Here is a 23,242-nt window from a genome sequence, read left to right as displayed (position 1 = left end):
ACAGCATATAATGATGCTGTGCCTGGTAGGACAGCTCTCACTGGGTCTATTTTTCACCACATTCTGCTATGAAAACAGGAATCAGGATAAAAATAATCATGAAGGAGTAACTAGGAAAATGCAGGAGAAAATAGAAGCATAACATGAAATTTAGGGAACCCCTAGGCAGCTGAAAACCCAAAAGGTTGGGACGAAAATCCTACAGCCAGCAAGCTGGGCCAGCACTGTGGCAGGCAGGACACAGCCACAGCAGCCATTCACCTTTTCTCTCCCCAGGGACCTGAGGAGAATGGGAAGGGAGTCCAATAAGCAGCCAAATGATTCATACCCCAATTAGTGATGGACATCACACTCCTTTTCCTATGGCCATTCTCCCCTTTTCGAATGTTTCCATAATTCATTCCTTCACAGCCTGCACAGAAAAATATCTACAGACAGAAAAATAATTGAGATGCCTTGTCCACTCAGGAAGTTGTTTTTCTTCCCATTAGTGACAGGGCACTGTATTGCAGGCAGGATCACCTCCTTCCTAATGGGCTTAACATCACTTAGGGATATTTTTACCAGGGAAAAGCCTCCTGGCAGCATAATTGGTTGGGATGGTGATGGTGGGGGAGTTGTTTGGTTTGGGATTATTTTTTTGAAGGCGGTGGAGGGAGGGCTTGCTTGGGGATTTTTTTGGTTGCCTAGGTTTGTGGGTTTTGTTAAACCATCTGTGCTTTGGTAGCTCTTCACGGTTTGAATGCCAGCCTCCAGCCCAAGCAGCTCTGAAGTTGCCCTAAATGCTTGAGGACATGAGCTGTGCTGTCCCATTGTCACCCCAGAGCAAGGCAGTGCTTTGGGTCAGGCCTCCAAAGCCACCACACAGTGGGACAAAAAGGCCTGATAAGGATCTGTAGCCCATGGTTCACCCTCTTTTTCCCTGGAAGCAGTGCCAGTCTCTTTCACAGCACTGTTTGCCCTCATAAAACTACAGACATGCCAATATTCCCACCACAGATGTATTTTTCTGTCGTGATTGATGTAATTTTTACCTCCCACCATCTCTCCTCTTCTGAGGAACCCCATCAGCACCACTGCTCAATACCTAATTTCTATAAAATATTGAAACTGCTTTCTTTTCCAGCCGACCACTATGTCCCTCTCCAAGCCAGAGATCCTCAGGGGAAAAGGGAAGAGACAGTTGTGTGGCATATTTAACAAAGGAAGCACAGAGTAAATGGTGTTTTGTTTCACAGCCAAAGCTGAATCCAGAGCTCTTCAACTTCCGTGAGTTCATAGAATTGCAGACTGGTTTGGGTTGGAAGGGACTTTAAAGCCCATCTCATTTCACCCCCTGCCATGGGCAGAGACACCTTCCACTATCCCAGGTTGCTTCAAGCCCCATCCAACATGGTCTTGAGCACTTCCAGAGATGGGGCAGCCACAGCTTCTCTGGGCAACCTGTGCCAGGGCCTCACCACCCTTAGAGAGAAGACTTTCTTCCTAATATCCAACCCAAACCTACCCTCTTATACCTCCAGAGTGAGGCATTCCAAAAAGAGGGACTTCAGAGACACAGGATGGTTTCCTGCCCAAGATACTCATTTGTGCACCCACTCTGGACCAGACTCTGCTGCAGGAGGAGCTACGAGCCTCATCCATCTCAGCAGAGCTTAGGAGGTACCTCATCCACACAGCCCATGCAAGAACAAAGTTTATGATGCTGGACAAAGCTCTGCCTGCCCTTCCAAGACCAAAATCCAGGTGCTGATGGGCCAAGAATCTAGTGATCCCCAAGCTGATGGGAGTGAGTTGGAGTTTCTGGGCTGTAATAGCCACATGTCCCAGAGCTCCCATTTGTATCCTCAGCTGCTGCAGCTCTCAGGTGGAGCTGCCCAGAACCTCCAGGGAAACAAGTCTTGGTCATCCTGACATCCCACTGTCACTGCAGGTACTCAAGGCCACCACAGTCCCTTCTCTCCAGCCAGGACAGGCTTCCTGAGCCCAAAGCAGAGCTCCAGCAGCCTGACACAGTGAAAAATCCTTCCCCAGAGGCTGCTGAGCTCCCAGCATGGTGTTGGGTGTGCAGCCCAGCTGCTGGATGGTCACAACTCCTGGCTGCATCCCTGAAAATGCTGCAGGTGTTAACTCCCAGCATCCTGGAGCACTGCTCCCTCTCTGGCAGCTCACCAAGGAGGAGGAATTGCTCGAGGCCAGGACAGGAATGATGGGAATTTCCCAGTTTCATCACCCTCTGAGAATCAGGTGCACAGTAAGTGCTATGCATCCACGAAGCCTCAGTAAAAAGCACTTCAGAAGCACATCCAGAGCACAGCAAGTCCTTACTGAAGAATAAAACACACTCAAAAAAAAAAGAAAAATCTGTGTCAAGTTAACTAACTTACACTACCAAAAGGAGACAAAGCAGATAAACTTAATTTTGGAATAATTGCTTTGCAAATCTCTGTGCACTGAGATCATTTGAGAATTTCCCCTAAATCCAGCATCTGCTGCAACCTCCTCTGGAGTGAGTGCCTCATGAGTCACACCCTTCCCTGTCACCAGGATTCCCTTCCCACCCAAATCCACCTTTTTAGCTCTGATCTGAAAGTCAGAATAAGCATCTTGGGTTATGGACTGATGCTCCTCATACATCCTCCAGCACAGAAAGCTCCTAGGTGTCCTTGTCACACCTGCAATGCCACGGCAGCAACTTCCAGCCCCCTGTGCTTGAACCAGAGCAGGAGCCTCACCTTTGCAACCCTTGCCAGGCCGTGAGCCACCATGACATGTGGCTGACTGGCCTGGACAGGCCTTTGCCACTGCTGATTTGGCTTGACAGTACCAGGGAGGAGGGGGAAATGAATCAGGAAGTGAGCAACAGTGAGAGGTGTAGGTCCAAAAGGCAGGGATGAGGCCAACTTCGGAAGATCACAATAATAGCATGTAACACATGCCATCTTCAAAGGACTAATGAATCCCTGCAGGGTTCCCCTATCATTATTTGCATTTCACAGATGGATACATTAAGATGCAGAAGGCTGCATTATCCTCTGGGTCACACCTAATTCAGTCTATTCATCCCCAGCCTTATATTGGAGCTCATCCCTGCGGTGTGAGAGATCCTACCACGAGGCAAAACAACTCTGCTATCTTCCAGGCAGGCCTGGCTCAGGAATCACTGCTGTGTCTGGGGTCTGATTCGCACAGCACACCAGACTGACTGGTCCTATTGATCTCTCCTGACCTTGAAAACTGATTATCAATTCTCCTTCCTTCCAATCAAGCTGAGGAGTGCAAGCAGCTCTGGCTTAAAGCTGCATTGAATTTTTTTTAAACGCACTTTTCTTCTAGATGTGAAATATAAGACAGAGGAACCCAGAGGAGAGATGTATCTGAGTGTTCAACACACAATCCAGTCTCATTCCAGCCCTCAGTCTCAGTCTGGCTGTGGAAAGGACACACCTTCCAGCCAGGAGCTTCCCTGCAGCTCAACAACTTTTGTTCACAGAAGAATAAAGCTGCCCTGGGAAACCACGCTCACTGGGAGAGCAGAGCTGCTCCCCAAGCTGTAACTGATGCCATGTGGGGCTGGGGATGCTGGAACTGGTCTCTGCATTCACAGGGAGATCCAGCAGCAGAGCAACAGGCTCTCCCTGCCGACTCTGAGGAAGCAGCTGCCATTCCTACTGTCAACACTCTCCTGGGCGGTTTTTGCTCATTGAAAATTGTGAGGCTGGAGATGGCAGGAGTTGGGTTTTGATCTACAAGGCCTCAGCAAGTAACATCTGCACACTGAAAGGACTTCCCATGGCAAAGCACCACGACATCCCCTGGAGCTGCCAAGCACTTGGAGCCTCCAAAGGCCACCAAGATCTGCGCTGTGATAGTCCTTCCCAGAGCCAGCTGATTTCACCTCCCTTAACAGTATTTGTAGCTTAGATAAGGGTAATCAAAATCTCGTCATTCAGGGTGTAAACTGATCGCCTGCAGGGGTTAGAAAGGAGTTTTACTTCGTGTGTAGTGTTGCACAACTGCCAGGATTCACTGTGGGTACTCTCCAGCCTCTGCTGAGCACCAGGCGGGGACCACAGCAAAAAGCAAAGCTCAACACACCGGCTGAAAAGCCAGAGTCATCATGCAAAACAACACAGCCCTATTGTTTGGGAACAAAGAAGAAATTTTTCTGACTCTGGATTCAACTCACACATGGAAATGAAAGACAATGACTGTCACTAGGCTACTGAAACAGCAGAATTTCAACAGAGGAAGAAAAATTTGTCCTGAGATCATTTTCCTGTGGACAGTGAGAGGAGTGCCTGGAGAGCAAGAGCACTGAGGGTTACACTTGTGTAACTCTGTCCCATCCTGTGCAGCCACTGGACCCTCTAAGTGCTGCTCCAGTGAGTGGTACCAACAACCTGCCCCCCTCAGCGAGGGCTGAGCCCTTCCATGCCCCCCAACAACCCTCATGCCCACCCACCCCCACCTGAACAGCAAGCCACGAGAACAGTGTTTTTCCCTCTGCAAAATTATTATTTATGTTTTATCAGCAGCAAAGGCTCCATAGTGCTGGAATTGGCTGAGGGGTGTGGTGGCCTAAGTGCCAGTACCCATAGCTGCAGTGACAGCAGGAGGCCAAAAACATACCCCGTGTGGGTGGTGGTTGCTTTCAGATTAAATTATCACCACGCCCTGCTCTCCTAATTGCGCTGTGAAACTCTGATCTCTGCCCGATCCCACAGCCAGACCCGTAGCAGGTGCCTTGAGCCACCCATGGCATCCCCCAAAGCTCCAGCCAGTCCTCCAGAAGAGCCCACAGCAAGATGAGATCCCAAATTTCCCTGCCCTGTAGAAGGTAGCTGAGAATGAGGCATTTCAGTACCTGTATGCGATAGAAAACCACAGCGTCGTCACTTGAGGCATCTGCTGCTGTGGATTGTGACTGGAACCGCCAGCCAAGAGGGAGAGTTCCCAAAGAAAACAATCAACTTTTCACACAGGAAAACGACAACTGAAAGCTGAATATGTTTGCATGAGAACTATGGCATTTCCATAAATTAGATTTTCCTAAAGCAGGGCTACAAGAAAGCTGGAGAGGGACTTTTTACAAGGGCACACAGTGATAGGACAGAGGAGGAATGGCTTTAAACTGAAAGAGGGTAGGTTTAGGTAAGATATTAGGAAGAAATTTCACTGTAAGCATGGCAAGACACTGGCACAGGTTGCCCAGAGAAGCTGTGGCTGCCCCATCCCTGGAAGTCTCTAAGGCCAGGTTGGACAGGACTTGGAGCAACCTGGTCTGGTGGGTGGTGTCCCAGCCCATGGCAGGGGGTGAACCTGGATTATATTTAAAGTCCCCTCCAACCCAAACAATTCTGTGATCTTCTGTTTCTCCTTCCATATCCCCCAAATTTAGGGGAGATCATAGAACTAAGAAATATTTGCATTTGGTCCAAACACCCTATTTTCAATTTGAAAGCTGCAGAATCTGTACAAGGCACCCAAAAACTATCACTTTTCAGTCACTGTACAACCTTTGCCCAGTGTGCTGGTAATGCAGCAGTACCTGGGAAAGAGGAGAGCTGTTCCTTTACACAAGATGTAAAAAGCTTTAAACATTTTTTTGTGAAAGGGAGGCATTTTGTTAAAGAGCATCAGCACATTCAATAGCATCACTCCGGCTGCTGAAGGAACAGCTCAGCCTTATCAAAGATAATGGCACAGCCCTTGATGCTGCAGAGACAAATCACCAGAAATGCATCACTATTTTGGGGAATCACTTGAGGTCTAATGCACTTAAAGAAAGCACCTCTATTCAGCCCTCACTTGCACACCAAAACCCAGGTTTCACACAAACATGAACCTGGGGTCTGCTCCTCTGTGCTGGGGTCAAATCCTCCAGAGGACATGTCTGCAGTCACCAAATTCCTGCAGCTTTGTACCGGGTTTTCAGCTGATACACTCACTGCTGAGCCAATAATCCCTGTGCTCAGGAGGGAGTGTTTGCCAGGCCCTTTCTGGCAGCAGCACAAGGACACCGTGACAGATTCCAGCCAGGACAGCTGCACACAAACATGGCACTTGTGACACAGAGCTCTTACCCCTGCAGCAGGAATGTACTCACCCTGGGAAGTCCCAAGGTCTACCTTGTTACATTTAACTACCTGGGGCTTGTTGCTTGCATTTAAAAACCATTTCCCACAGCACAGTAGCCTGTGCACCCATATCCAACCCAATAAACATCCCATTTCCCATTGCAGCTGGATCACCAGGATAATGGTGGAGTTCTGCTAACAAATGACTGATGACCACAGTGGGAATCAATGTGTCCACCAGCAGTGAATTGGCTACCAGGAGTGACATGTGGCAGGCAGCAGCATCCCAGATCTGAAACAAGGACAGGAAAGTCCTGAATCAGTGCTATTTCAAATCTTCTAAGGAACATCTAGATCGTGGTCCAGCCCTTTTCACCACCAATTAGTGCCTGGCAGAAGAGCCAAACCCATAAAATTTCAAACAGGCAGCAGGGGTGCCCAGCTCCTTTTGATGTTCACCTTGTCCCAAAACATCTGATGTTTTGGCTGAACATATTCCAAGTGTTTGCCCATAATGTTACAAGAACCACAAAATAGTCTTTCCTGGTGGACCATTGGGATCTGCCAGCCTGTGGTCCCTTCCAGGGATGGGATTGCATTCACCCTTTGTTTCCCAACTGAAAATAAAGCCAAAATCCAACATTTCAGCTGCAGGAACAGAGCTTTCTGAATAGGATTCAGGAAATTTGCATAAAGCTTGTATTTGCAGCTTTTTAGGGAGCTGAGGATGACACACACCAGCTGTTGCACGTGAGCACATCTGTACAAGTGTGAGCACACTCCACAGACAGCGAGAACCAAAAAAGAAAAAAAAAAAAAAAAAAAAGAGAGAGAGAGACCTCCCCTTTGCAGCACTGAGCTGGTGACAGAGCCCTGGGGCTGAGGAGCAGAGACCGAGCTTTTGCCTCAGGAATTCCCCCTTCATTTCCTTCAGTCCTTGCTTGTAGCAGGGTTGGTCTCCTGCATTGCAGAGCCCTTTTCTTTTCCAAATCTCTTGCCCATTCACTTGCTCCCTGCTGCTGCCTGTCCAACCATCCAGCTGCCTTCACTGCACAGGTTCATCCTTGGCTGAGTCACTGCCCGTCCTGGTCTGTCCTCCTGTCACTGGCCAAGGATTAGACACAGCAAACAATACTCAGTGCCCAAATGCTATGTTTGTCTTGCATTCATCATGTCTGGCCCATGTGCTGTTGGCTGGAGTGCTGACTTCAGGGGTCACACTTTGCCTTGCCAAGCACAGCTGGAGATGCCACGGAGCCTGCTTCCAAAGATGCAGGACAGAAACACCCGTGATTCACTCTGGCATTAGCACTGCTCTGCCTCCACGGAGCACAGAAGTGGAAAGGACCTCCTGGGTCATCAAGTTCATCTGCTTGTCATCACCAGTAACCACATCACTAGATCAATTAGGAGCTGTTTGATTGGCCTATCACAGCTAATGGGCTCCTCCGTCTGGCAGAGGAATAACAGGATCCAGAAGTGATGCCAGGCTGGAAACAAGGGGTGACCATTTAACAGTGCCTGGGTCTGCCCAGGGCACCCCATGGCACCCACAAATTTTAAGTCTAGCCTGAATGTTGTGCCAAGACCATTTTACCCAGTGGCTTTCTGCTCCAAAACTGAGTCTGGGAATCTCTGGACAGCAGTTCCATGGTTTGTGAGCAGCGACAAAGAAAAACAGTTTCCATCAGCTGTGTAATAATACACTTCCTGAAATTTGGTTGGGTTCTGGTTTGGTTATCTTTTAAGGAATTGCACCTTCCCTGGGCAGCACCAAAGAAATCAACAAGCTGAAAGAGGAGGTTCAAAAAAAAAAAAAAAAACCAACAAAACAACAAACCACTGCTCTGAGCAAAACAGGAACTAATTCTAAAGAATCCTATGGTTGCAGCTTTAAAACCCACCCTAAGTGCTGTGCTCATCACCAGGTTTACAAAAGCAAGGAGTTAAATGGAATTTATTCTTTGTTTTCAAGGTATGGCATCAACTAATGAATCAAAAAATACCATATTCATGTGCCCTAAGCTTTTTCCCCCACATGCTTTTGAAGATGCCCTCTTGGAGATTAGACTGACATCTAAGATAATTATCATATCTTCAGCCTGGAGATTTAATGAACAACAAAAAAATAATAAGTCTCTCATACTTACAAAAAATCCTGGGCAACCTCTCTTCTAATATTTTCTCCTCAGTGAACATATATACACTGCACCATGGTTATAGTAGTGCTAAGATTCACTTTCTGATCATTATCAGTTCCAGAAAAAAAAAAAATTACCAGAAAACCCAAAGACTTGAGGGGAGTTAGTTAAGATATTTTGCTTCATTCTTCAGCTTTTCTATATTCCACATTTCACTTAAACCCCAAATACCTCGCTTAAACGATGCAAATCACTGCAACAACGACTGCAAATCACTGCAACATCCCAGACACACACAAAAATAAACACTTTCGTTCCATGGGGCTATGTTTCAGCCTTGTGTGGGATGCTTAGACTACATGATTTAATGGAATTACCCAGAACTGACAGCACATTCTTACACAAGGGATCCTGAATTTGTGTCGAGAATGTAATGGAGAGGATTTTGAATCCCTAAGTAACAGGACATTAATTCACCTTCCACTGAGCAATAGGACAAACAGTTAAGTCCTGGTCAGGAATAAAAGACAACCCTGCAGCTTCTCCTTGGAGATTTGTGGGACCCCTCAAAATGCAACACCCTTGAAAAGGTGCAAAAATCATATAAAAAGAGAAAAGTCTAAGTATTTACACATGATCCTGGCACTGTCCAAGGGATTATTTACTCAGTCTTTCCCTATTTAGTAAGGGCCCAAAGGCCTTTTCCAGATGATCATCCCATTCAGTGCAATGGGAACAGATAACTGAGGAGCAAAACATCGATTGTGTGCTGGATGCTGATGAGGTGATCTCTCACCTCTCCCTTCCCTGAGCTGGGGAACAACTCATGGTGAGGTCTATAGGGTCACCACCAATGCAGGATGGAGACAACAACCTTGAAGGCAAGGTTCAGCTAAAGGCCAGGATCAGCTCAGTAAAATGCTCAGAAATGCTTTCCCAAGTGCCCTGCAGTGAAATCCAGGGTCACCCCAAGGTGCAGAGTGCAGTACCCTGAGGACAGGCTTGAATAGGTAGGACCTATACAATAAAGATACAAATATTAAATCCAGATGAAAACAGACCAACGCTACTGGCACATTAAGAAGGTCTTTTAAACTAAATATTGTGGGAAAGCCAACAGTTTGACAAGACATGTGGCTTGGGAAAATGCAGTCTCCAGTGGAGAAGTCATGAAAATTTAGTATCCTTGAAGAAAAGGATAGGATAGAAGCCAAAAACAGTCAGGGAGGAAACAGCAGGCTGCAGGCCCAGCTGACAGCCCAGTCAGGGCTGCAGAGAGGGAACAGGACAGAACACCATGTGTGCATTTCTATCCAGGCAACTCTGAAAGGCCAGGGGAGTGAACAGCAGTGCCCTGGTTTCAGATGGGGCTATTAACATAACCAGCACCTTGGAAACCTGGTGGGGGGGAAGATAAGCAGCAGAACATGGTAATGAATGGGTACAAATCGAACAAGAATGAGAGTAGGCTGTGCAGGTGGAGGAGCTGAGCATTAAGGAGAGCTTATCAAAGAGCTCAGCCAAGATAACTGTATCAACAAATGCCCTAGGACTGCAGTCCCATGCTCAGACATTACAGCATTAGAGTTACTCCATCCTCCACCCACCCAGAACAGGGCAACAACAGCAAAACCTTAAGGGAGGTGAGTGAGGCTCTGATGGATATGAGCAGAGACAAACACAAACAGGAGATGGACATCTCCCTGTGCAGATGGGATCACTGACAGGAGGGAACACGTCTACATTTAAAATGGAAAGTTACTGCTCCCTCCAGCAGCAATTTATGACCTCTGACACAAGAGCCTCTTCAGCACATCCTGAGCAGCACCCAGGAACCAGCAGGTTTGATTTCAAGCATATGGCCAGGGGCTCTTTGCACCTTAAAACTGACAAATCTTGAGGGCAGCCTTGCAAACCTGCTACTGTAAGTTAAGCTTGAAGAGGGAGCTACCTAAACACACAGGCACTTGTTCAAGGAAAATTAAAAAGGAAAAGCCCTTCAGGAAAAACACACCCAGGAGTGGGAAGACCATTTGAAGAAGTCATTAGAGTAAACGTGTATTGCTTAAGGGGAAAAAAAAAACCAGAATAAAAGCTAGTGTGCTTGAAGTGAGACAATTAACAGTAAAACGAGACTAAGGAGAAGCACCATCCAAATAGCGAAAATGTAAAAACCAAGACTAAAAATCTCAAGTCTGCAACTGTGCCAAAATACTCCAAAGACTGAGAAGAATTTTCCAAGCCACAGCACTAATAACAAAACACATTGAAGAGTCCTTGATCACAGGGCTAAGGGAGCCTCCAAGGAAGAAAACAGCAGAGTAGAAAAGCTAAATTAACTTATTCACAATAAGCTGATAAATCCTGATAACACAGAGCCCCAGTCAGGGATTAAATTCCCCCCCTCAGCAGCACTGACGGTGCTCAAATGTGCAGTCACCCAGCTCAAGCTCCATAGTGCACTTTGGGGGGAAAGGGAGGAAAGCTCTTATGAACAGAGTAACAAAGCACACAGAGAGAAGTGACAGCCTGGGCAAGGCTCATCTCAGGTTTTTGGGAGACAAGTCCTGCCTCCTCAGTCCATCCGAGTTCCCCAGAGCGTAGGCAAGCGGTGGCAGTGCTTGACACGATGAACTTCTTTCTAATGAAAGAGTTTCAAGAATGTAAGGTGCCATCACGTAAAGGAAGAGTTTCTTTGAGTTAAAAATGGAAACATTAATAAAAGGTCAGCTCTCCCAGTGGAGGTGAGACCTGACAGGCATCTCTGCAGCTCAGCTTTTTATAAATGACTATGAAAAGGCAATTAGCAAAGGGACAAATTGAATGACTCAAGAGAGTTCAAAGCTTCAAGTCAACTGAGAGAAAACCCCAAGTCACTCAGGACACAGTGGCTGGACAAGACAGTGGCAGACAGACTTCAGTGCTGAAAAACAGAGAGAGAGGAGAAAAGCTTGCTATGCACATTACAGCTCCACAGTAACCATCCCTGTCGGGATGTATTAAGGAGTTCTGTGGCTAAGGTCACAAATAAATGTCACATCATTGCTGAGCAGCCATCAGGAAGGTTTAGTACGTGATAGGAACTGTTAGGAAACATGGAGAGGATAAAACAAATTATTTCTATCATGCTGTTATATGATTGCTGGGTCTGCCCAGCTGCACAGTTGTGGCATCGTGGCCTTCCTCTTCATCATCATAACAGGGATTTAGAGAGGTAGACAGGGCACAGGGAACACCTGTCCTGGCCACAGAGAGGAGCAGAAATGGGAAGGGCTTTTGTCTAAACTCACACCAACTCCCATGGTGGAAAACAGGCTATAGAGGGAATATGGTCATGACAGTCCACAAAAGTCAGGAGGAACCCACAGAAAATAAAGAGTAGTTGCTGTTCAGGATTACTCACAGCATTAGAATTAAGGGATACTAAATAAATTATCATATAGTAGGTTTAAACAAACAAAGGGAAGTTGTTTTTTTTTTTCCCCTCCCCATAAGATATAATTGTATTGTGGAACTCATCGCCCCAGGATGTTGTGGATGCCAAACACATCAAGAGAGTCAAAAGTCAATTAAACAAATTCACGGACAGGTCCATCAGTGGCTATTAAACATGATGATGGAGATGCCGCCTCTGGCTGACAAGTCTCTAAACCACATGAAACTTTATCACAGGAAGATCTACTTCGTGCTTGCCTTGTTTGTTCCCCTGAACATCCACAGCCAACCGTGGACCCAGGCACTGGGTTATTCCAAGTTATTCCAAGCTGGTGCCAGCTCTCAGAGTTGAAGTGAGCACTCTCAGGTCTCAGCACATGCCAGCTCTGGTCTGGAGTTCTAGACTTCCTCTTTGTCCCTGTCCTGAAGTGACATTAATCTTTTGAACACAGGGTGGGTTGCCAACATCTTAGGCTAAAATTTTGGGCTTTAAACCTCAGGAGATTCCAAGGACATTAAATCCAAAATCACACCCAGATGTCAGCCCTTTGTTTGGATGTAATGATTTATACTATGAATGACACTTCCTCTTCTGTCTCCCTAACAATGACAAAACAAAGAGCTATAAACAAAACCTGACTCCAGATGTTCTTTTGCCCTCATTAGCAACCAGCTTGGCTAACACTATTTCATCAGCCCTTTGTTTCAGGGTGGCAAGCCAACATCAGCAACCAGAGGACACTTTGATGGGCTCCCCCAACTTGGGATGCAACAAATTCCCAGGACACTCCTGCCCAACACTCACTACAATAACAAGCGCAGGGCTGAATTACTGCCCTCGACAATGTTTGGTACGTGGAAAAACTTGTGCTGGCTAATTACCACGATTGCCCCATAAAAATCCCCCTCGGGCAGCCACGTGCAATCCTGGTGAGCCGCAGCCCTGCCCCTCGGCAGCAGCCCAGGTGGAGACAGCCTTTCCTCTTTGAAGAGCCTCCCCAGCATCCGAGGTGTCCCACCCACTCGCCAAATCTATTCCTAGACATATCAGCTCTATTTATTTTCCACACGGACTCTTACACAGGTGCAAAGGGCGAGAGTCTGTCAGGCCAGACACATAAGTAGGCTACAAAACAAAGACTTTTCCTCTTCCTTTGAAGCCTACTATCCATTATTTTTGATAAGAGGTGCAGCAGATTTATTTCTCTGGTTTGAGCACTCCTAAGCCTTTTTGCTAAGCCTGGCAGTGAGAACCTCAAAGCAGATGCCAAACTCTGCAATCTTTTTATGTGTGGTAGAAATAATCCCTTTGCCTGGTGCCTGGGAGAGCTGAACCCTGACATCCACAGGAGCTGCTGATGGATCAGCACTCAGGAGCCAAAGCAGAGCCAGCAATGGTCTCTCCTCCCCACAAAGCCCCTTCTCTCTGCAGCCAACCAACAACCACACATTCTGCTTTTGTCTGAGCTCCAGCCTTGCTCTTATACCAAGGTTAAGAAGAAATACTCAGATCTGACCCCAAAGCCCATCACATCTCCCTGTGCCAATTCTTCTAACTAAGGATCCTTTAGTCCTCCTCCTCCCCCCGCAGTTTCACTTCTACCTTTAGATGCTTTGTGAGTTGAAGAAGCTCAAAGCAGCTCATGTAACAGGGCAACCCAAAGCCACCCCTGCTCCCAGATTAACACAGGCCAAGCTTACAAGGTCCTTTGGCTGGCTGCCTGCCTTGGGCTGAGGAACTACATGAGTCACCAAATCCCAATGCCAAATCCCCAGCACCAGGGCAATTGCAGACATTTTGAACCTGCAAGATCAAGCTGCAAGGGCAGAGGGAACCTAATCACAAAAGGAATAAATCAAGGGGAAATACTTGGCACTTCACTTTTGGCAGGGAGGGGCTGATCAACTTTTACTCTGGAGGAATAGGGAGTGAGAAAGGGAAGATTCACTTTCACTTGGCTCCCAGGATGTCCAGGGACTTTCACATCCCTGCACAGAGAACAGCTGCTGTATGTCTTTACATCTCACAATGATAGATTCCTCATTTAAAAATAAATCAGTGCAGCCTGGGATAGGTGCCAGCACATTTCCCCCAGTTTTCCCACATCCCACATTTTAAAGGCAGCTGATGAGCTCCATCCTTGCTGATCCCTCATCCTTCCTTTAATAACTCCCCATGTTCCCATTAAAACCAGTGCATTGCCCTCCTCACCTTTAAATTTCCCCAGAGCTGTAGTTCCTTACTTTGGCTGCTTTTGCTCAGTTTTGCATCATATGGTGTTGCTGCTTCAACAGCACCAGCACTCTCTGAAGTTCTTTCCTTTTTGTAACTTTTCTCCACAGACAGCACCACTGAAACATTTGTGTTAAAAAAAAACCCCACACCTCTACCGGGTCGCTCCATCTCCAAAATTACTACCTCATCAATCACTTGTGAGAATGTTTTAAAAGTTAAAATCAATAGCTCAGGCACAGTTGGAACCAACACTTACTCTCCACGTATTGATCTTGACCTTCAGGTCGATGTAGTTCCCCAAAACTTACAAAAGGGACACAAGTTTGCAAACAAGGTGCCCAAGCACACCATGTTGTGCAACACAGAGGCTATCAAACCTGGGATCTCATTACACCCTCTGCCTCCCACTCCGGGTTGTGTTCCCTTGTTACATCTTGTTTCAAATTAGACTGAAAGCTCGTCACGCCAGCGGCAGTGGCTCCCCGTGGCACCACTGCAGCAAACAGGATTAATAAGCTAAGACTAAAGACAGCTCTCAAAAGCACAAAAAACTTACAAGAAACAAAGGGATGTGGGAAAGTCTTGCCCCTGCCCTGAATAAAGAACTCTCAAGACACTTGAATAACTTCAGGACATCCGTGAACTTGGCTTCTCTATCATGAGTTTCATTTTTCACTTTTAACCCCAGCACTCCGCAAATTAAGTGAACCTAATTGAAAAGATGCTTTGCATGGCCTAAGATTTCTTTTTCTTTTTGATGTTCTGTTTCATCAGCATAGCTCAAAGATTTAAGTAGTCCATTCAAACTAGGTCATTTGTGTTGTAGACAACAGGGCACACTCAGCAAGCAGGGGATAAGGACTTCAGCAGCAAGAAACAAGCAGCTTGTCGTTTGTCAGCAGGCTGCTCTGTCCTAGTCCAGCATCTCACACCCCCCAAAGCATGGTTTTGTTACTGTCTTCCTTCTGGTTTAGGACTTACCTTGGGAATTAAGCCACCCCTGCCACAATAACATCTGGCTGGGGAGGTGCTGCCTGCTCAGCTTCCCACCAAACTGCACCCAGAGGCCCCAGTGCTGCCCTTCCATTAGGGCACACAAAGATGTGGCATTTGGGTATCCAGCCATCAATTCCCCGAGGCTTTACACCAACTGAACCACTTTTCCCATAGCCTGAAGGGGCTGACCTGGAGCAGTGTCTGGTTTTTATCATCTGGGGTACAGAGAAAAGAGAGATTTGCCACTTGCCAAACAAGACGGTGGTTAAAGTAAGATGCTCTTTGCTTTCCCTGGAGCTGAGGCTGGGATTCAGTTCAGTGTCCCCATCATCTTTTCACACTCATCTGCTGGGCGCCATGATAACAGCTCAAGGTTTGGGAGAGCTCCCAATGCACTGCCATTTCACCTGGCTGCAGCTGAGAGTTTCATCTCTCTTCGTTGGTCACGATTTCTGTCACAGGAAGCTTTCAGTATGATAGGAATTCCCAGGCCAAAAAGTAGAACTCTAATAATTCAGCTTCACAACAGCAGATCAGGTGTCACTGCTTCCCTGGAGACCTCAACTCCTTTCTCCCCCTGCCCACCCTCTCTAAGAGCATCATCTCGGAAGGTCCACCTCTCCCAGGTCTAGCACATCATCACTGGATTTTGCTTCCACAGGACCTTCCAACACCAAAAATAAAGCCCCAGGAGTGGTTCTGGTGATTTTCTCTAAGTAGGCTTAGTGGGCCTGCCCTAATGGCAGCATCTCCTTGGACAGCACTGCTGTCCCTGGCACCATGGGCCTCCACAGAAGGTGGGTCTGGGCCTACAGAGGGAACTCAGTACCCACACAAATGAGCACACTTACTCACAGAAGAGAGCAGCACTGGGAAGCAGAGCTCTCATTCCATAGGAAGACCTCATTTTCAAACAAGATTAGTTTTGCTTTTAATCATCCTGCATCCAACCAATGCTCAGGACAAGAGGACTTGCAGGCAAAATTCAACCTCCTCATCCCACTCTTTGCTTGCAGCTGTTGTTACAGAAACCCACAAATGAAACCATCATATTTGCATGCCATTTAACTTGGCATGACAGTTTTCCTGCTGGAAGCAAGGTTTCCTCAGGCTGGGTGGGGTAGGGCTGTCCAGGAACAAGCCCCTTTTCCACAGAAAGAGGAAGAAGTTAGTTATCTCCTGCTTTGTCCCAGAGCTTTGGAGTGAAGGCACTTATGGCAACAGCAAACAAGTGCTCAGCAGCATTTCAGTGATGTGGTTTAAGCAGGAAAAAAACCCCTTTCTTGAGCATGGAGCTAAGCAGGCCCCAGGCAGTAATGGGTACATGATGAATAATAAACCCAGCTGAAGCAAGATGCATGAGTCAACCCAGATGAAGAGTTCCTCTTGGTTCCTCCCTCCCCCCTGCCTTTGGCTGCTCCTTGGAAAACCCATATGCATTATGAGGGTGTCCACAAAACAAACATTTGGCTGCTTTCTTCAAGAAACCTTGGAGAGCCCAAAACTGGCTGTGTGGGCTGAGTACTCAGCGGGGTACAGTAACCAAAGCAAAGAGAAACCTCCTCAGGGGCTGTTAGAGCATTTGGGATGGGGGAAATGGAGCAGAAATCTTTGTAGAAAAGCTATTTACATCTGTTTGACCCTTGTAAAACAGGTCCCCAGGCTCTTCCCCACTCGGAGGCATTTGGATGATAAGGTTGCAGCAGCAGTTTGGTCCTTCCCTGGGGAAAGGAACGGGGCAGAGCTGCCACGGGTAACCACCAAGCACAGGCAGAGCAGTCCCACCTGCTCTGCCAGGCAGGAAGGGACAACAGGAGGCTCCCTGGAAGGACCAGGTGCTGCCTGCAGTGCTGCCTCTTGGCTTGCAGTCCCAGGAGGAGCCAATGAAAGTGAAAGATACCTGCACCCTCCTCCAGACTCCACCTTGCCCCCCCTGACAGGCAGCTCCTCCCCAGGAGACTGTTCATCCCCTCCCACTCAAATCCCTTGATCTGCCTGCCAAAAGCCCAGGCTGCTCCAGGAGGGCCTGGCTGCCCACAGGTCACTGCAGGGCTGCACCTCAGCTCTGGCTGCCACAGGGCCAGGTGGCTTTGGGGCTGCTCTTCCCTTGCTTTGTTCCAAATGCCCACTGGAGATTTATGAGCTCACCCATCCCAGCAGCACATGCTGGCCCCAAACCTTGGGAAAGCCAGGCCCAGGAGGTCCAGAGAAGGGGGATGCCTTTCTCTGAGAGTGTTTGCTGAAACTAATGTGGATGCACACAAGTGACCAACCCATTCCAGGCACAGCTCCTGCTGCTGGTCTGGAGCCAGGCTCACCCACAGCTCACTGCTCACTCTGCCTCCACGTTTGCTACCACCACAACCTTCCTCACCCCGAGGCCAGCACCACCTCCAGTTCTCCCTGAATCATGAGTGGCACCAAGCCAGGAGGAGTGTGGAGGTGGTCTGCTTGCTAGAGACCACGAACAGCAGAGAAATGGGATGACAGAGACCTGACTCGCACAGTTCTACACCCGGCAGTCCCCCAGCACCTTTGTGCCATTGGGGGGTAGACCACAGGGTCCACAAGAGGTGGCAGGTGAATGCTGACCCACCTGCACGGGATCTGTCCTTCCAGAGGGAAAGTTTCAAGTCTGGTCTCATTCAGGGCAGCACTGGATGGGTTCTGTCACTGCTTATACTGCAGGACAAAGCCTTGCTCTGTCCACTACTCCAGGAAGAGAGAAAGTGGATTTTTACTCCTTCCTCCACTGTGGATGCCCTGCAGTACATGGACAATGCAGAGAGCTTGTCTTAACACACACCCCAGAGTGCTCTGCCCCAAACCCAGAGCATTGGCCAGCCCATGGACGTTCCCTGTTCCATCCCATAGCAGCTAGGAATCCTCACCAGGCTCATCCCCACCACGAGCAGCCAAGTGAGCATGGCCTCCTCCTCCTCCTTCAGCCTGTTGAGCAACCACCAGTGGGTGGACACACACCCAGGCTAAACACAGCTCCAGCACAGCCACCCCCACCCGCCGTGGCTTAGACCCAGGTCACCAAACACATTCTTGCTTTGGGTGCGCTGGTTCTCGTGCTCCTCCCCGGGAGAAGCCTGTCTTGCTCAACCCCCCTCAACCCTGGTTTCCCCAGCGCTGAACCCGGAACCAGATTTCACTCCATACAAAACGTGCCAGCCCTTCTTGCCACACAGCTCTGTCCCAGGGCCTGGCAGGATGTGATGCTGCCAGCGAGAGCTGGTCCATACCCCACCACTCCATCCCTGTGAGTAGGGCTGCAGGCCAGCCCAGGACTAATGGGGAGGGGGGAAAGGTCTCTGTTGCAATTGCCATTGCCCCTAATCCCTGGTTTTGACCAGATAAGCCTGTGAGATGCTTGACACCTGAAGGATGGGGAGTTTAAGGCTTCCAATGCCTCCTCAGCACAGCTTTTACCTCCACATGAGACATCAGAGCTTTTGCAATCCAGGTTAGCACCAATCTGCCCTATTTCAACTTCAAAGCACTTCACAAACATTAACCAATTAATCCTCTCACTGCCCTCCGAAGGAGGTGAGCATCTTTATCTGTTTCCCCATCAATGAGAAGGAGAGAGTTAAGTGCTTCTCCCAAGGCTGTCTGCACTTGACTCCCAGCCCCGGGCTGGGGCCATCAGAGGAAGGGACAGGTGAGCCTGAGACACAGGAAATGCTGCAGGAATCACAGCACCTAAACCAAGCAACTTTGTTTTTCTCCATGCCCCATATGACTCGGCTTTTTGAGCCTTTTCTGTTCATCATCAGTCAATGACCTGGAAGGAAAATGATCTGAGATAAGCAAGACAGAGGAGGCCACTGACACAGCAACCAGGACCAGCTGGAAAGCCAGGGGCACACACACACACAGTAAGTGTTTTTAATAAGCCAGGAAAAGTCCTACAACTTGCAATAAAAAACAGAGCTCAGCATGGATAGTTCCAGAGTAAGGGGACAAACTTTGATGTGACCACAGGTAGACAGACAGCCAGAACATGGCATGAGCTACTGGCAGTGCTTAGCTTCTGCTGAAAACTGGGGCGGAGCATCCCAGCTCATCCTGCACTTTAAATCATACTTATTTCCTCCAGCTCAGGCAAAGCTTGGTCTAGGGAACCCTACAAACCTCTGAGGCATTGGTACCAACAGGGAGCTGGAAAAGGAGCTGGCCTTCAACTGGGAAACTGCAGGAAGTCAGCAGGTGTCACACCAGCATGGTGGCAGCTCACTCAGGGTGGGACATGTCCCCAGGAGTGACGCTCCCCCTTGTTGGGGAGGATGAAAGCTTGGTAAGAAAGTTTCACAGGTATGTAGGCTTGGCAGAAAGACCTCTGAATGTAGAAACTGGGGATGAGATAGAAATGAAAGCAAGTTTTGATATAGACTAAAAGATGTTTCGCTGAAACACTGATCGCTGAGTAACTGAGAAGGCAAAGGTTGGAGATGAGTTGGAAGGAGAGTTTTAGGAATAGGACAAAGGTATGTGACTACAAACAAAGACATGTTTTTCACCAAGTAAATAAATCTCAAGAAGAGCATAAGTAAATAGAAAACATCTTTACCAAAAAGAGAGATATGGCAGGCAAACAAGAAATGTTGATGTAGCAAGAAGAAGAAAGGTCTGAGAATTTTCCACTGTAAGCTTAAATTGTAACTTACTCTTGTGATTGGATAATAATGACTATAATAGGGTGATGGTAGTAGTTATGATAGGCTATAGGCAAATGTAAAGGTACTGTGTATGGTGCTTATTGGTTGTTATGTATTAAGATACTCTGCAAAGAAAAGTATAAAATGCTTTGTAACTTGAACAGAAAGTAGCTTCAGGTGTGCCTACAGCTGGAGCTGGCAGCTGTAGGGCTGGCTCTGGATACCCACTCCCTGAAATGCTGTAACTTAACCTATGCAATAAACAGCTTTCAAGAGAGCCGCCTGAAGTCCAGACATCCTGCATGAAACTTTCTCCTGTACCCCCTCAGCCATCCTCTACATCAATCAGGATTCACTCGAACACTGCCAGCAATGAGCACAGCTCCCACATTCACCAGGTCCATCGTGTACCTCTGAGGTGTAACCAGCAAAAAAAAAAAAAGTGTTTTAGCACCTGAAATGCCTATTTATTTTTTGAAGACCTGAGTCCATGAGCACTCCTCCCTCCCCCATCATCCAGGAACGCTCAGGAGAGGGGAAGGAAAGCCCCTGATCCCAACAGCCCTGAGACAGGAGGCTGTGCAGAGGGAGAATGGGGTGCACAGGGGTTGCACACCAGAGCCCACCATCAGTGATGGCTGCATTTATTACAACCTTTTCAGGAATGTCACCGCTGGCTGGGGAGAAGGGACTGCCTGAGCCGCGGGAGTGACGCCGTGGGACGGGCCAGGCAGGGCTGGGATGTTGCTCCCAGCTCCCTTTCACTTCAGCAGCAATTTCTGTCCCCAGGGTTCCTCAGAGCATGTGAGTGAAAGTTTCTCTGCTTTTGCAACACCGCTGACCCAGGGTGGGACTCCTGCTCCTCCGCTGCCCCGTGGCAGGGAAAACCCACAATTGCAGGGAAGCACTGGTTCGTTTTTCTCATCATTTCCAATGGCTGTGGCTCAGCACTAGCTGCTGGCAATTACTCATTACCACTCACCCCGAGGTTCCAAACTGCTCGCTAAACCCTGTGAAGATGTAGGAATCCCAAAGCCTTTTGGATGGAAAGGGGCAACCTTTAAACAAAGCTCTGCAATGCCAGATCAATACTGGAAAGAGCTGAAATCAGTCCATCATCTCGCTTAAGTGGCAGGAGAGTTTCAGGCAGATGAAATGCAATTCTCTAACTGCAGTTATTAGAGGCAGCGGGGGTAGAAGCCTTGCTGGATCTGGAATAGAAGTACCATCCCGAGGGAAGGCTTTTCTTAGCATCAAGAATCACTATATGTACTGTTTTAAACAGGTATTCAGAACATGCCTTGAATTTATTGCTAAGCACAGACCTCAAGTCACAGTGGCACCTTAAAAAGGGAGATTTGCCCACCTCCGCAGGGGGTGTCACATCTGCACCTCCAGCACGGGCTGCAAACGGGCCCCAGGGACGGGAAGCAGAGCTGTGGCTGCCCCAGGTGTGCCCCAAGGAGCAGGGGCAGCGCGGGGCAGGCTCACAGCAGACAGTGCCACCTGCTGTCACCTGGTCCCCGTCCCATCGCTCCCACCGGGGTCCCCAAGCCAACTCCCAGCTCATCAATTACAGCCCCCGTGCAAGCCAGACCCCGAAAAGCAGCCACTTTTCCGCATAGTATTTTTGCCTACTCATGAGGCCATTCCCCCTCTCCATGTGGAGACAGACATGGAGCTGCTGGATGACCCACTGTTCGTCCATGATCTTCAGCATATCACGGGATTTAACACCACATGCCAATATTGTTCACCAAAGAAAGAAGGCAAAGTCAGACACCAGCACTGGGATATGGCAAGAAACAACTTCTGAGTGTGCTTTGTCTTCCTCCTCAACTGAAAACCCTGGTTTTGTGTATCCTTCTTGAGCATTGACATCATCTCTTCCACTCCTGAACCTCTCACCACCTTTTTGGGGCATGGAGAAGAGCCCAAGCTGCTTAGAAACACCCTGGAACTGGGCAGGGACACCACCCCACCCTATTCAAACACCATGATTAGATGTGCATTTGTATACTGCAATCGCATGACACACCCACAAACCCAAAATACCTTAAATAACAGTTACGGGGTTTACCTTGACCCCACAGTGATGCAACAACCTCACAAAACTCCTATGAACTCCTCCAGGCAACCTTTGCAGCTTGGCTCAGACCAGAAACAAAATATTAAGCAAAACCACCAAACTCAGCAGGACTTTAAGCCCTCAGGGACTCAGCAGACCCTTTTTACCACAAAAAGGTTCTTAACAGATGGGTGGATTCTTTATCAGGTTCTCAAACTTATAAGCCTTTAAATTGCTCTTCTTTTTGTTAAAAGTCATTGGAAGGTGGAATCCCCCTACCCAGGAAATCTACTTGCCAAGCCCTTTTCAAGCCCAAATTTGCTTTTCCATTAACTGGCCACCAAGATCTTGACCCACAGTACATTAACCTTTGGCATGGAAAGAGAAGTGAAAGTCCCAAGGATTCACTAGGACAGATACTTAAACCAGTTTACAAAACAAAGTTCAAGTTAGAGAGAAAAGCCACACAAATAGGAGGGAATGGAACTCACTGCCTAAAAAGTCCCTTCTCAAAAATCGTTCCTTAAAGGGAATACAACAAACCCAAGTAAGAACAAAGTGACCTGTTCCTTAAGAGCCCACTCAGGCTCTCGTGATGGGGGAGTTGTTGGTGAGCACAAAAACCCCTGCAGGTGCCAGCACAGCAGGGCTACCCAAAAACCTGGCACACGACAAACTCCTGCCTGCCCAGGAACAGATGCAGACAGCTCTGACATGAAAGCTTGTGCCCCTGAGCCATCTGAGAAAGGTCCACCCTGGATAGGAACCCTCTAGAAAAAAAAATAAACTTTGTTGACATGCCCCCTAACCACACAATTTTGAAACCCAATAAACTATCATCGATCACACATTATTTCAAATAAAGCCCTACAAAAGCAGGGCAATCCCTGAGAGTATACTTAGTCCCCTACTACCCCAAGTCTCATAACTACCTGAAAAATCAACTTAATTTAAGAACTCACATTCAGCCCGCAGACCCCTCAAAACCAATTACACCAAGATCCATTTCTTCCTAGAACAGCACCCAAAATCCTTCCCACAGCAATCCCATTGCTATCTGCCTCCCCCTGAATGTGGAGGGAGCACATATTTATGATATCAGGAGGAGTCACATGCCTTAGGTCAGCTGAGCTCGTTTCCCAGTCTCCTCATTTTCAATTTCCCTCCTTCAGTCAGAGTGCTAAAGTGGCACAGGAGAACCAAATTTAATTAACAGGATTAATAGCAATTAAGCTCCTATTGGAGTCAGGGTTGTGCTCTTTAGTCCTGGAAAGAAACTACATGTCACTGCAACAAGATAAGCAGCAGGTGATGCCAGAAGCTTTTTATTTCCAAAGAGAAAAATTGGTTTTCTTCCTGAAAGCCTTCCCCTCCTCCTCCCTACCTCCTCTGACTAGAATTTGGCCCAGATGGAGCCAATTCCCTTCCAGCCTGCTCCTGCTCAGTGCCACTCTTTGCACCTGGAAGAGCTCAACTTCCCCTGAACACCAGTTATAGGGTTTGAATGAACCACCCCAAAGTCACTCTCTTTTTCCATGCCTGTATAAAAAAAACCAACCCAGTTTCTCAGCATGTGTGGGAAAGAGTAGAGCACTTGGATGTGATGCTGAAGTTCCCTT

At 47.9% G+C, this 23,242-nt stretch overlaps 1 protein-coding gene across 7 annotated transcripts in view; it reads right to left on the bottom strand.

Annotated features, from left to right (window-relative positions):
- The window catches only part of LOC138118323 (serine protease inhibitor Kazal-type 5-like), a 41,410-nt gene extending 18,733 nt beyond the window's left edge, over positions 1 to 22,677 (bottom strand). For 4 of the 7 annotated variants that reach the window (XM_069029246.1, XM_069029252.1, XM_069029248.1 and 1 more), the window contains exons 1-2: positions 22,586 to 22,677; positions 329 to 428 (exon numbers count right to left, since the gene is read on the bottom strand). The gene's annotated coding sequence lies outside the window, so the exon portion shown is untranslated. Of the gene's footprint in view, positions 1 to 328; positions 429 to 17,484; positions 17,652 to 22,585 lie in introns of all 7 variants that reach the window. The other 3 variants (XM_069029247.1, XM_069029253.1, XM_069029254.1) reach the window with 2 other exon arrangements.
- Positions 22,678 to 23,242: the final 565 nt, after the last annotated feature.

This window comes from Aphelocoma coerulescens, chromosome 13 (assembly GCF_041296385.1).
Source record: "Aphelocoma coerulescens isolate FSJ_1873_10779 chromosome 13, UR_Acoe_1.0, whole genome shotgun sequence".
NCBI classification, from domain to species: Eukaryota; Metazoa; Chordata; class Aves; order Passeriformes; family Corvidae; genus Aphelocoma; species Aphelocoma coerulescens.
Note: the sequence above shows the minus strand (reverse complement) of the source record. Positions and strands in the feature narration are given on the sequence as shown.